Source organism: Paramisgurnus dabryanus, chromosome 23 (genome assembly GCF_030506205.2).
Source record: "Paramisgurnus dabryanus chromosome 23, PD_genome_1.1, whole genome shotgun sequence".
NCBI classification, from domain to species: Eukaryota; Metazoa; Chordata; class Actinopteri; order Cypriniformes; family Cobitidae; genus Paramisgurnus; species Paramisgurnus dabryanus.
The window spans coordinates 8,651,264-8,663,072 of record NC_133359.1 but is presented as its reverse complement, the minus strand read 5'-3'; the positions used below and the strand labels follow the sequence as shown (position 1 = coordinate 8,663,072).

At 38.1% G+C, this 11,809-nt stretch overlaps 2 long non-coding RNA genes across 2 annotated transcripts; both read left to right on the top strand.

Moving 5' to 3' along the window:
* Nucleotides 1-4,330: 4,330 nt before the first annotated feature.
* LOC135781855 (uncharacterized) lies at nt 4,331-9,311 on the top strand. Its single transcript, XR_010545278.2, has 3 exons — nt 4,331-4,464; nt 7,204-7,250; nt 9,024-9,311. It is a non-coding gene; the product is annotated as an uncharacterized lncRNA (long non-coding RNA).
* LOC135781533 (uncharacterized) lies at nt 5,117-6,506 on the top strand. The gene is made up of 3 exons (XR_010545172.2): nt 5,117-5,402; nt 5,806-5,854; nt 6,334-6,506. It is a non-coding gene; the product is annotated as an uncharacterized lncRNA (long non-coding RNA).
* Nucleotides 9,312-11,809: the final 2,498 nt, after the last annotated feature.

Below are 11,809 nucleotides of genomic sequence, written 5' to 3'. Positions count from 1 at the left end.
TAAATGACCATAACTTGCTTAATTTTTTACCGATTTTCAAACGGTTTGGTTTATTATAAACGTCAAAGATGTAACTATGACACTGCATACCTATACTAAAAATATATAAAAAAATCATGAAACATGTCAAAGCATCCAGTATTATAGCCACGTTAATAACGTTTGTAAAAAACCAAACCGTTTGAAAATCGGTAGAAAATTGAGCAAGTTATGGTCATTTAAAAGTACCTTCACCATTAAACTCAATGCTACGAGTGAGCGAGCGTCCTGTCGTAAGATGGCCGCCAGGTGATGGCATTAGGGACTCAGTGGTAAGCCATCTAGCCTTTATACATATCTATGGTTCGGATCATATGGATTTCAACCAAAGAGTTAATGAATGTTCTAGCTTCAATATACAGTACATAATATTCTATTATCACATAAAATGTTGTTTTGACTTGTACCTCAACAAAAATCTGTAAGGCAATAGACCCTTTTACTGTTTGTACACAATGATGACGTGGCAGCGTATGCGCGCCCATTTAGGCAACGGAAGTATCGTAAGAATCAACAGTGAAGCAACACAAACAGTAAGTTATTTAAAAAAAATTGACTTTATCAACATTTTCAACACAGCTACCAGATCCGTGTACTATAGTGGAGTGGATAAAAGACGTTAGCAGATGGCCAAAAATAAAGTTGCCAGATACATATATACGTATATTAGTATATTATATTAGTGCAACAACGGGACATTTTGATGTTGAGAAACCGTTTTAATAAACTTTCTGAGTTGCTACCACGTTAGAACCAATGGGGAATAACACCACTTCTGTTGCCCAAATGCGCGCGCAGGCTATTTGATTCGGTTAGCGACTGACTGAGAGATTGCAGCCCTTGAATTGGGACACAGCTAAGGAAATCTGTGAACCGGTGTAGCAGCCGATTTCGTTCCCCTCGGAATGTCTGTTCCCCCTCCAGTCGAAAAAGTGTTTCTGCGGACAGCGCATGTGCAGGTACCTAAGCATATCTGCGTGTTTTTTTTATTTATTTTTATGCTTGAGCTCACAACAATCTAAACTATAAAATAAATATTAAGAAAAAACAGCTGGGTGTACAAAAATCGGGGAACAGACATTCCGAGGGGAACAGGATCAGCTGCTACCGCTCTGACCGACCCACATTATTGATCACTAATCTAATGAAGTTTATTTAACTGAGTTCGGGAAAAGCATGGTCATGTGATCCAACCAATCAGCGGGAAGCGGTGTAGCCGTCCCTCACCTCTGTCCCGTGACAGTTTTTGCAGCATCCCTCCTCCAACCTTTCGCTTCACTCTCATTCAGAGTCTTTATCAACTCAGCTAATTTACTGCTCTATCTGTATTAAAGCAGAATTTACCTATAATATATTATAGGTTATATATTATAACCACATCACTTTTGTCACGGAAGATGGGGGAAGAAGGAACCTTAGGCCAAAGGAAATAGTTAGGCCATTTTCCCATGACCAGGAGTGGAAAATGAGACTGGATCTCGACAGGCAGCTCCGTTTCCCGGTCGAGATTACTGCTACATCTCTCCGCCCCGACATAGTGGTGTGGTCTACCAAGGCAAAAGCGTGCTCCTCATTGAGCTCACAGTACCAACAGAGGAGGGTATGGAGGCCGCCTATGAGCATAAGAAAGCCAAGTACTCAGAGTCGACTGCTGAGTGCCGGGAGGGTGGCTGGAAGACCTCCATCTATCCGGTGGAGGTTGGATGCCGAGGCTATGTGGGGCTGTCTACCACACGCCTTCTGAGGGACGTGGGAGTGACCAGAGGGAACCTAAAGAAGGCAATCAAAGAGTTAGCAGAGGAGGCAGAGAAGGGGAGCTTTTGGCTCTGGCTGAGAAGGAATGACAAGAGCTGGGGGAACAACTAACCCCGATAACAGCCGTAGAGGGTAATACCAGTCAGTTGCAGGGGGTGACAGGGAGACGTCCCTGCCACTGCTCCGCCACCAGGAGACGTTCCAGGATTAAAGGGGCGAAACGTTGAGGAGTGGTGGTTCCTGGCTGATGACCCTGCAGCTGACCCATGGGCACCGGAGGAGGTGCGACCGGCAGCAATGCCTACCCAGATAGCAGACGGACTCGGCCCGAATGTGGCCTTATGATGGCACTGCTGGCATGCTGCCGGCAACGGCATGCAACATGTCAGCCAAGTATGGGCCAGGTGTGGCAATGATGGCACTGGATCCATGATGGCAGATAATATTTGGGCCAGTTGTGATTGGGAGGTATGTGGCCCAGATCAGTCTAGTGATTGTAAGCCAAATTTAAAATACTGATTTATAATAAATAATTAGAAGAATTTAAGGATTTTCAGGCTATCTTAATCTTAATGTTAATTTAACCTTTATTAAGTAAAATGTTAGTTTTGTATTAAAAGAAACTAATATATTTGGACAATAATGTTTGTCTACATTTCAATCACATAAACTTGCCTTCAGATCATGGGTCAAGATTATTTTGTTCAAATGACCCTGAACTTCCAAAAGTTTTTCTTTCTGAATTTAAAAGAAACGATCCATGGTGCTTCTCAAAGCAACGTTATAGAAACTATTTAAACTTGCTTTTGCGTGATTTTCATTGTAGCAGGAGTTTATTCCTGCTGAAGATTTCTGACTTAAATGACAAAACTATCATTGTGTACAATCAGATGTTAGATACTGCAGAAATAAACGTTACTGTGCTGTGCTGAAGATTTCTGACTTCAATGACTAAGTAAAACTATCATTGTGTACAATCAAATGTTAGATACTGCAGAAATAAACAAAATGTATTGTTAACCTTTGCGTTACCTTAAGGATTAGGGCTGGGTATCGATTCAGATGTTCCAGATCGATTCGATTTCGATTCACAAGCTATCAAACCGATTCGATTCCGATTCTCGATTAAATTTTCGATTCCAGTTCTCAGGTAGGTTTTTATACTCGATTCTCGATTCAACTCAATGAATATAGATTTAATACACTTACTATATTAATAAAAAAGAACAGTGAACAGCAGTTTACAAGTGGGTAATTAATAAAAAGAAATTAAAAGCCACAACACATCTTGCTTGCGAAATCTAAAATGCTTCCATTCCTCCGTTCAATTTTTGCAGAATTAAATATGTAAAACAAAAATTGATTCTGCTCTTTGAGAATCGATTTTTAATCGACCACGTTTTAAAAAACGATTAATCGAAAAATAATTTTTTTGCCCAGCCCTATTAAGGATGCACAGTTTATTTATGAAGTGCAACAAGAACCTACACGCGGATGACATCAAAGTACTGCGAGAGCGACTCGAAAGATCATGGACAGCATTCTGATTTCAAATCACTCTCGCGGTATTTTAACGTCATCTTTTTCTAGTTCCTGCAACTCAGCATTACGTTGAACACCTTGTCAAAAATGATTGAGATGGCCAATCAAATCAAAAAAGGCGAGTGCCACTGCCCAATCACATAACAGAAGACGAGCTTTCCTGTTAACGGAAGCCGAGCGGCGGCCAAACAAATTAACCAATACCGTCGGAGTAGCAGTTACACCGCGGGCATGTTCAATCTCACACCGGTGCGCAACGTTTTGCTACGGTTTCCGGGTTGAACGACATGTTTCCTGGAAACGGTGTGCAACGGAATGCAACAGGTTTTAGAAGCGTTTTCTCTTGTTTGGTGGGTGTGTCAGAAATGTCAGCCCAATCAGCGGCAAGATGTATAAAACCACGCGATAGTAAAGAGACAGCTCGCTCAATGGGTTCAAGTTGGAATGTTGTCTTTCATTTTGGACAGCAAGGTCAGTGATTGTAACATCGAGGGTATTTTACAGTATTAAACACACATTTATAACGATTTCATCAGGCTTCAGAAACATTTAAAAAAGAACACAAAGAATGGCCTCTCAGCTACCGTAGTTGCAACTCTTGCGTCATCACAACAGGGTGTTCAATGCATCACCGTTTCAGTTTAATAAACGTTGTGCAACGTTTTGTCGGGGCTGAACGCAGCCCGCGTCAATCAATCATAACGGACAAACAGATTTCAAAGGCAGCAGGATGAAAGATAGTAAGTACCTGAACTTAAATATTTAAACTTTTACAATCATAAAAATTTTTTTGTTTAAATGTCTTACAAACGTATAAAGGGATACAAACGTTTACTTGATTCGTGTGTAACGTAATGTGTGACAATTAACGTTATATTGATATTAAATTAGCTGTTTTCTATCAGGTTAAGAATAACTGTGATCATATTATAATGAAGTAATCGAATTTGGTTATCTGGTCTTCCTGATGTTAGAACATTTATATAAAAAAACATATTTAAAAATGTATTTCTGTAACGTTTAATTTCCTTTTTTGATGAAAGTGTGTCTGTGTTCATCAAGACATGAAGACTCTGGAGTGGGACAAGAGAAGGATCATGGGGTGTATATTCCAATAGACACATTAAGGTAAATTAAATATTGAGGCTCATGTTTGCATCTTTGTGTTTATACCCTGGTGAAAAACAAATATACTTTATTGTATTTCAAGTATATTTAACTTTGCAATAGTACATTACAAATATACTTACAAAGGAATGTACTTTCTTTAAACATATTTAAAGTATGCTAACAACATATTTGCGCATATTTTTTACAATTAAACTTTTAACATACTTCAAAATAATTATACTTTAGTATATTTTCTAAAAGTATACTTTAGAAAAATATACTTAAAGTTAAAGTTTTGTGCAATTTTTAAAGTATACTAAATTTAAACTTATTTTAAAATGTATTTTAGGTATACTTTATCGGTATGCTTAAAGTTATCATTATAATAATGCACTGACAGTATATTTCTAAAATACATTATTTAGTATTCTTTAGAAACAGTATATTTTAAGTACATTTTGAAAGTATATGGGGTGTACAAATGTATATTATTTTATGGAGAAATAACGTGGGCTTAAAATTACGAGAGAGCAGTATGTTCAGTTACATTTTATATTGTAGATGTATACATTTGTAATATACTATTAACATAAGGTACACTTTAACTTCACTATAGTCAAGCATTGGATAAACCAATTAACTGTTTTACCACAAAATAACCGTGGTTTTGCTAATAATAATCAATACACCAAAAAAACATGGTTACTAAACTTTTACCACAAAAAAAAAAACATTCATTTTCGTAAGGGGAATATGAGTGTTTGTTTTTTTGTAGTTTTTCAGTCAATTGCATACCGCTTTTAGCTGTACAAAACTTAAACAGTTTTCGTAAATGCATTTCAGAGAAAAGTGAATTCTGAGATTTGAATAATGCATCTGACGTGTGTGTGATGACGTCACGACGCACGTATTTTGATTTTTACCAGTCGTTCAAGGCGGACGGATTCAGTCCCAAGGTACGTTAAAATATCTTAAAATTAATTATATTTGATTATCGTTTGACCATTCTGAAGTTTATCAGTAGACTATCATATTTCGAATGCGAAATGTTGTCAATAACGCGGTGTCTAACTCGCTATTAGTGATAAGCTGCTGTGTAGCTTAGCTTAGCTTATAGCTAATGTTAAAGGTTTGAAAGATAGCACTGTCAGCCTGTTATATCGAAATAGTACACCCGATTGTTTTGTTAAATATATGTATTGGTGTGTATGTATATGTTAATGAAAAAAGGTAACGTTAGCGTCAGAAAATCTGTTTTTTAAATGTAGCGTGAAAGTTAACCATTTATTGACTGTTTAGAGGTTGTAAGGCTTTTACCTAACTGTATTTAGTATTAATGATGCTGCATTCTTTCCTCAGAAGCTAAAGTTTTTCAAAGACATTTGTAGGGAGGACTTTGCAGCTAATGGTAAGTCATTTTAAACTCTTAAGATATAATAATTCATTCGTAGTAGTAAATCAAGCTTCAGTTTAGATAACGTTATACATATTGAGGCGGTTTCCCGGACAGGGATTAGCTTTATCCAGGACTAGACCTTAGTTTAATTAGGATAGTTTTAACAAACATGCCTTACTAAAAACATTACTTATGTGCATAACGATGTAAAACAATGGGCACTGATGTATTTTAAGATATGTCAGAGCAAGTTGTTTTCAGTTTGGACAGCTCTTACATTTATTTTAGTCTAGGACTAGTCTAATTCCTGTCTGGGAAACCGCCCCTTAATATATATGATGACATTTAAGTCAAGCTCTAGTTTAGGTAAAAATATATCTGCTATACAATCTCTGCCAGTAAACTATAGATTTAATACAGTAAGTCTTAAATAAATGTAATGTTTTAATATTAAACACTTTTTAATTGAGCTTATTGTCTCTCTTTTTCAGATTTCCTTAGGCTGAACCAAAACCTGCCAGACTAAAGTTGATTTGGGAGAGAAAGACGTTGTAAACTCAATCATCTTGACATTCTTCAATGAGTAATTGTTCAATTTTTAGGCAAATACTGTACACTTTGAATGCTGTGAATAAAACTATATTTTAAATATATTTAAAATGAATTGTTTTTGACTGTTTTAATCAGCTTTTATTTATTTGGAAAAAATTATTTTGGTTATGTTACCAGCTAAAGTAATCTATTCCCAAAATAGCACTCTTTAAGTTAACTAATTATTAACGCACTTGAAGTATACTCATTACTAATCTAGCTGCAGGTATGTAAAAGTATACAAAATGTAATGTACTTGGCATATTCATTTTTCACCAGGGCAGTTTTTAGAATTTTGGATTGGCCAAAAATATATAGAATGTACGCAAACAGTCTATTTAAGATATACTGATTGTATGTTTGCAAGACACTCATAATACATTTGTAATGTACTCCTAACATAAATAAAACACACTCTAAATCCACTTATCAAGCATGAATTTAGCACAAAAACAGTCATGTACTTAAATTGTACTAAATACACTTAAAGTTGTTCCACTTTAGCACACAAAAGTACACTAAATACACTTAAAGTTGTACTTTGTTACAATTAATATACAACTAAAATATATTAAGTACAAAATTAGTTGTTCCAAAATAGCACTCTTTAAATAAACTAATCAATAGCACACTTTAAGTATACTGGTCATTAGTGTGACTGCAAGTATACTTAAGTATATCAAAATTAAATATATTTAGCATACTATTTTTTCACCAGGGTATATCAAAAGATTGCTCTATATGACTAAATAGTCACATTGTGATTTCAGTGAAAGCTGATAAATACAGAGGGCTGGACAGTGGTTTCATTCATTAGGTGAGTAAGAACTGACCATAGCCTAACATTACTTTAGTTACCCGAATTGCATTGTTGAATACAAAGGAAAATGGTAAAAATACAATATTTTGAATATATAGAATACTGTGAACTTATTTTCTGTTAATCATCTGCTGTGTTTGCTACATGTTGCCACATAAGAACGAAATAAGTACTCAGGACCAAATGTAAAAAAGATCATTAACATACAGTACACATAGAATAATTAAAACATAATTTAATAGACACATTTAAAAAAAATAACATATTAGATATAATATGTGCAGTATAGTCATAAGGTAGTCATTGCTTTTCTTTAGGCCTTACTTAAAATGGTCAAAGGGGCCCCGACTAAATTTTGCTTAGGGCCCCCAAAGGTCTAGGGCCGGCTCTGCATGCCTGGCACGTCGTCCTTACAAAATGGAGAACAAACGAAACCACATTGAATTAAGACTCTTTCAGCATTTGTTTTTTAAAGGCGTTTTGTCACTAAGCAGGCGAGGCGGTGTTGTCATACATGCTGACATGTAATACAATACTTTAAAGCCGAAACGCCTCTTCCCTTAGAGGAACATCTCGGGAAAAACGTTCGGGGATATCTAATGGCCGCACAGTGTAAAGAAACTGAAGCAATTATCAAATGTCGACCTTGCTGTCAATGCCCGAGAAAACAACATCTGACTCAATAGACGCACTCGTTACTGTGAATGGCATAGAAGAACATAGCTGTGAAATGTGTTCATCTAGCAGTCGGCATCTCCGCTGTACCTCTGCGGATCCGGGTTGTAGGCTATAAGCGCCCGACTCCAATGTTCGAGACCGGTGACACCTGCACAAGCCGATCGGAGAAAAACGAAGGTGTCACAGATTTAGGTATTTTGGGCGGCAATCCTGTGTGATGAAATAACTTTAACCGAAGTCGAAATTGCCTCAAATTTGGCGACGAGTTTATTGTCAATAGGAGACATGCGGAAAGCGGCAGAATGCGGATGGTTTCACAGGTGAAGCGGAGACGGTCTGCAAGCGCTGCTCCTGCATCCAAAGTAGCCTGCCCCTTCCGCGGTCACGGGTCTTCAAGGCAGCCGCCGCTAAAGACACAAATATTTAAAGTAATATCTGCACAAAATGCTTAAACTACAAGAAAACGCAATGAGGCGATTACGCCGAAATGACGCAGCATGACACGCCCATAATGCTATATAATAGCAACGGACGCACAGGTGCATTAATTGGCTCAGACGAAAGGAAAGACACTAAAACAATCCTATCAAATCATCCAGTTGTCGACACTGCCGCCAATCCCCGAGAAAACAGCATCTGACATCATGGGCGGGGTTTATGGCAAAATTACTGCACAGAACATAGTTGTGAATGTGCCGTTGGATCAGGTAGATCAGCTGCATCTGATGGATCTTTCCAGACTCTTTTCTTTGAATGGAAACATTACAACGGAAAACTTTGTTATAAATATAACGTCTGCTCCTCCTCGTAAAGGTGAGCATCACAGTGCTAAGTGTAACATTGTAGTTGAGTGTCGCTCGTGCACTCTAAGAAAATATGTGGTTTTTGTGTGTGTTTTTTTTTTACTCATTTTTGTGTTTTGTTATGTAACACATTGTCATTGTGTGTCATTTTAACATATTATGTGGTTTTTTTTGTGCTGATTTTGTGTTAAAATAAAACACAAGGTGATTTTTTTGTGTAACAAAAAAACTACTAAACACTTTCTTACATCCGCTGGCATTTAAAATGTGTATATTTTCTGTCACAAAGCGCCTGAGTCCAGTGTTCGAGACTGGTAACACCTGCACAAGCCGATCGGAGAAGAACGATGGTGTCACAGATTCAGGTCTTTTTGGACTCAGCAAAGTGACATAGCCGCTGAGGAAAATGAGGATACCATGGCTCGTTGGACTGCATTCCTTGCACTTTCCCAAATTTTTCTTACATCATTGTTTGCCGTTTTCTTGTTAATCACACTGACTGTTTTGTGATTTTCCTGACTATTGAGTTATCAGCATGAGACTGTCAAAAAGTCTTTAAAAAGTGCTTTCATAAAACCTTTCAAACCCGTAAATTTTTCTGAGTTTTATTTAAATGAAACAATGCATTCAAAACTGTATTTAATAGCAGCAAAATAATGACTTCACTTCTCTATGTGGGAAATGTCTGTACATATAGCAATAGACTTAGTGGTCTAATGCTATTCGCGATTCCGGGATGTTAGAGCGCCTGACTCCAATATTCGAGACCAGTGACACCAGACACCTGCACAAGCCTTTCGGAGAAGAAACGAAGGTGTCACAGATTCAGGTCTCTTTTGGCGGCATCCTGTGTAATCAAATGTCTTTAACCACAATTCATAAACAAACTATCATAAAACTGAGAGTAGGCTAAAGACTTCACTGTAAAGCCACTTCAGACACCGAGAGCTCGAAGTGTTCGGAGCCGTGTGATATTGCCGGGCTGTTGTGGTTACATGGACCCGCTCTGACCGACCCACATTATTGATCACTAATCTAACGAAGTTTATTTAACTGAGTTCGGGAGGAGCATGGTCATGTGATCCGACCAATCAGCGGGTAGCGGTGAAGCCGTCCCTCACCTCTGTCCCGTGACAGTTTTTGCACCTTCCCTTCTCCAACATTTCGCTTCACTCTCATTCAGAGTCTTTATCAACTCAGCTGATATACTGCTCTATCTGTATTAAAGCAGAATTGACCTATAATATATTATGATATAAAATAAAATGTTCGAATAAAAATAAAACAGATTTGAAACACATTAAAGGTGCAGCTTGGACACACCTTATGGACACATAAATGCGCACTTTAAATAATAAAAGAGGCATCATTTTAGTTGTTAAAAATTCTGTTTTATAACTGGCACTACATAACTTTCTTCCAATAATTTTTTATCGAAAAATCCTTGTGACAGCTATCCTCGCAGTGGCGTGTTTACCCACCACGCAAACCACGCAATTGCGTGGGGCCTCGCGGGCTTGGGGGGCCCCCTACTGGCCACAAGGTGTGGGAAAGTATGTCACGTTTATTCAGACCCGAATCTAAGGTACGGATAAAGCACGCGCGAGCGAGAGATGTGGGAGTATGCACGTAGAATAATATTTGCGCTCATCCTCGCGAGGGCACATATAGGCTACTTCATGAGCGAAACTCTATGGGAAAGCGCACCTCTGCTCAGCGCGCACAAATGCAGCCACACAAGTGCTGTAATGAGCGCTCGCTTGACTCTCTCTGTGCTCTCGTAACTGCACAACATTCACTCGATGGTCAAGTTTACTTTAAAGACTTTGGGCTTCACACTTGTGATTGGTGGTTTGGTTTGATGACACGCATCTTTTGTTCCACACTCGCACATGTATAAACATGATAAAGACACCACGCAGGGGTTTAACTCAGGTCGAAAATACATAAATCATATTCTTTATCTCATCATTGTCATTAAAATCTCATCTTTAGTGTATTTCTAGTCTATATGCTTGTTGTATCTCACAGTAAGTTTGTTTTTGTAATATGAACATGAGAGTTATGTGATTTCCATCCATAAATTCAAGCAGTAACCAACTTACAATGTTGTTTGCTGGTGTTTGTTAGTTCAGTTTGTTAGATCAGTATGAATCTTAATCTAATGCTTCCTCTTTTTCCTCATTTAGTTTTCTTTAGTAAGATTTCAGACACTGAAGTTGCAGTTTTAATTACATTGTTTTAAATACATCCTATGATACATTTGCAAGCAAAAGATATATCTGAGAGGGGCATGAAACATTTTTTTAAACCAAGAATTTTTGTCATACCAAACTAACAATTTAGTGTTATTTAAAGCAGTGTAAAACAAAATAAACCAGGTTTATATATTTCACTTAAGTCTATATACTGAATATTATTGTTGTGCAATTCAAATGAAAAACCTTGGGCAATGCTGGGGCATGGGGGGCCCCGGTTCTTGGACTTTGCAAAGGGCCACCAAAATGGTAAACACGGCACTGTATCCTCCCCAGATAGCAATTACATTTGGCCCGGATTCGTTTTAAGCCCCTTGCCTCCGTTTCTATCTCAGAGACGTTTTCTGATTGTGAACCAGATCCGTGCCAGATAGAGGTTTCAGCTTAAACATCAGTTCAGTATTTATATCATTTTACAGATCTGGCCCAGATCACTTTTCCCAAAGATAACCGAAAGACATTAGCTGTGTCTGACACTGATTTGGTCCAGATCTGCAATTCGAATCTGAGCCGATACTGATGATCAGGCGGTGCTGAATCCGCGCTGGATCGGCGCTGGTACATATCCGCAACAACCCCTAATAACAGACCAGAAACGGCTTCGGCCCGTTGTGCGTTTGGACCCAGGAACGAGTCCGGCTGTATCGTTTTGCGGTTGCGGTCCTGTTCCGTTACAGTGTCCAGTGGCTATCTGGGTCGGGCGCACCTGCAGACATGCCTGCAGTGCCACGTCGTCCTTACATACAGAATGGAGAAAAATCGAAACCACATTGAACTCAGAATCCTTCTGCATTTCGGTTTTTGAGGCATATGTCAA